This window comes from Ornithorhynchus anatinus, chromosome 1 (genome assembly GCF_004115215.2).
Source record: "Ornithorhynchus anatinus isolate Pmale09 chromosome 1, mOrnAna1.pri.v4, whole genome shotgun sequence".
NCBI lineage: Eukaryota > Metazoa > Chordata > Mammalia > Monotremata > Ornithorhynchidae > Ornithorhynchus > Ornithorhynchus anatinus.
Window position 1 is genome coordinate 142,798,884 of NC_041728.1, and position 2,854 is coordinate 142,801,737.

Sequence of the window (2,854 nt, forward strand, 5' to 3'; positions counted from 1 at the left end):
AATGTTAGGTAATATATTCGTAATCATCAGGATCAATGTTAAGGAAGGCAACCCTCTTAGAGGTCATCCAAGCCCCTGTGTTCATATTCAGAAACTAGATACTGGCCTGAATGGGTAATTGGATTGACCCAGCAATGGCATTGTTTGGGGAAATTACTAGATTGTGTCTTTTATAGTATCCGTTAGCACTAATTGAAGAATTTAAGTGCTGCTATGCACCAGGCATTATATTAAGAACTAGGGAAGATATGAGCTAATCAAATTGGACCTAGTCCACGTCCCATATAGGACTCACAGTCTTAATCCCCATTTTGCAGATGAGGTAACTTTGGCACAGAGAAGTTAAATGACTTGCCCATGCTCACACAGCACAGAAGTGACAGAGCTAGGATTAGAATTCAGGCTCTCTGACTCAATCAATCAGTCAATTAGTCAACTGTATTCATTATACTATTACTGTGTGTAGAGCTGTACTAAGCTCTTTGGGGGAGTACAAAATAATAGAATTGGTAGACTCATTCCCTGCCCACAACAAGTCGACAGTCTAAAGGGGAAGACTGATATTGATATAAATAAATCAAATTACGGCCTCTGCTCTTTCCATTAGGCCTTGAGGAGTGGGATTCCCTTGGGACCTTCCCCAATTAAGCCCTCTTTTCCCTGACTCATGCTCCCTTCTATGTCATCTATCAGCGTGACTCAGTGGAACGAGCAAGGGTTTGGGAGTCAGGACTCATGGGTTCGAATCCCAGCTCTGCCACTTGTCAGCTGTGTGACTGTGGGCAAGTCACTTAACTTCTCTGTGCCTCAGTTCCCTCATCTGTAAAATGGGGATTAAGACTGTGAGCCCCACGTGGGACAACCTGATTCCCCTGTGTCTACCCCAGCGCTTAGAACAGTGCTCGGCACATAGTAAGCGCTTAACAAATACCAATATTATTATTATTAACAAATACCAACATTATTATTATTATTATTACTTGAATCTGTGACCTTTGGACATTTGGTATTCTTTCCTCCCACACCCCATAGCTCTTATGTACACATCTTAAAATTAGATATTATAAATTCCTTATTTATTCATATTAATGCCTGTATCTCCCTCTAGATTGTGAGCTCATTATGGTCAGGGAAGTATCTGCTAATTCTGTTGTATTGTACTCTCCCAAGCACTTAGTACAGTGCTCTGCACATAGTAAGCCCTCAATAAATACAATTGATCGATAAATTGATAATACTAGTGACTCTTAAGTCTGTATACTTCTGATTGATCATTTTGATCATATTTGATTTTAAGTAAATCATATCTTTTCTTGTCTTGTCTTATGCCATCAAGTCATCTACGACCCATAGCAACACCATGGACGCATGTCTCCCAGAACGCTTCACCTTCATCTGCAATCATTCTGGTAGTGGATCCATAGAATTTTCTTGGTAAGAATACAGAAGTGATTTACCATTGCCTCCTTCCACACAGTCAACTTGAGCGTCTGCCCTCGACTCTCTCCCAGGCTGCTGCTGCGCAACACAGGTAAGTTTTGACTTGTAGTAGATTGCCTTCCACTTGCTAGCCACTGCCCAAGCTAGGAATGGAATCGTTATGAGTCTGCTTGACTCTCCCTCCTGTAGTCAAGACTGGTAGAGTAATGGAAACTCTCCAGGTGTGACCCTGAGAAGGGATATCCTTGCTATTACTAACTTTTTGATATTATTTGGGTTTGGTTACACAAATAGGGCAGCAGGAACCCTGGTCCTCACATGGCTTGAAGGAATGGTGTCTTCAGAGAATGATGTAAACTGGCTGTTGTTCACAGTAGGAAAAGTCTCACCATAAACTCCTAGAAGGCAGGGACCCTGACTTCCTGGTCTGCTGTACTCTCCCAAGTGCTCAGTACATTGATCTATACAGAGTAAGGGCTTAATAAATTCTATTGATTGATTATCTACCCAGTTCTGCCATAATAAAATACATGTATGTTTTGACTAGCATGTTATTAGGTAATTAGGAAACATTATTTCATCAGTGCTAGCCTGCTAGGGCTGCGTCTGCCATATCATTGAAAAACGATTTATGCCAATTCACCTGGCATCAGAAAGGGTGAGGTCTACAGCACGAGTTTTCCTTAACATACGGTTTTGAAGAATGCAACCCCTCTAACGGAGGAGAATTGGATTTGTGCTTTTGGGAACTCACTGTAGCTAGGCAGAGCAGTGTGGCAGTTAGAAATTGGGAACAGAATTGCTCAGCTAGAGCCAAGATTTGACAAAGATGGGGATGTAAGGAAGAAGAGTCAAAAATAGAGGGAGGCATGATATGGGCCACATCCATTAACCCAGTAAAGGTTTAGCCTTACTTTTACACCATGGGAAGGGTTGGCTGATCCTGAAGATGGTGTTTTAGCCCCAGCTGCACAGACTGATAAGATCTCTCTGTTGGCAGCGTCATCTTCGGAAACAAACCACGGGTACATAAAAACTGCTCTGATAGGTCCAGTCTTCTCATCTTGAGTGAATTTTTTACCGGGAGGGGCCTATTCCAGTCTGGCGCCTTCTTCTCAGGTGGATGCAAGGAATCCGATTAGCTTTACATTAACTGAGTTTATACATTGACATTTGACCTTCTGTATTAAATTTTGATGATTTGTTATAATAATAATGATGATGGTGTTTGTTAAGTGCTTACTATGTGCAAAGCACTGTTCTAAGCACTGGGGGAGATACAAGGTGATCAGGTTGTCCCATGTGGGGCTCACAGTCTTAATCCCCATTTTACAGATGAGGTAACTGAGGCCCAGAGAAGTTAAGTGACCTGCCCTCAGTCACACAGCTGACAAGTGGCGGAGCCGGGATTAGA

At 42.2% G+C, this 2,854-nt stretch overlaps 1 non-coding gene across 1 annotated transcript; it reads right to left on the minus strand.

The window, feature by feature from the left end:
- Window positions 1-1,541: 1,541 nt before the first annotated feature.
- LOC114815974 lies at window positions 1,542-1,679 on the minus strand. Its single transcript, XR_003763756.1, has one exon. It is a non-coding gene; the product is annotated as a small nucleolar RNA SNORA7 (small nucleolar RNA).
- Between the last annotated feature and the right edge of the window lie 1,175 nt (window positions 1,680-2,854).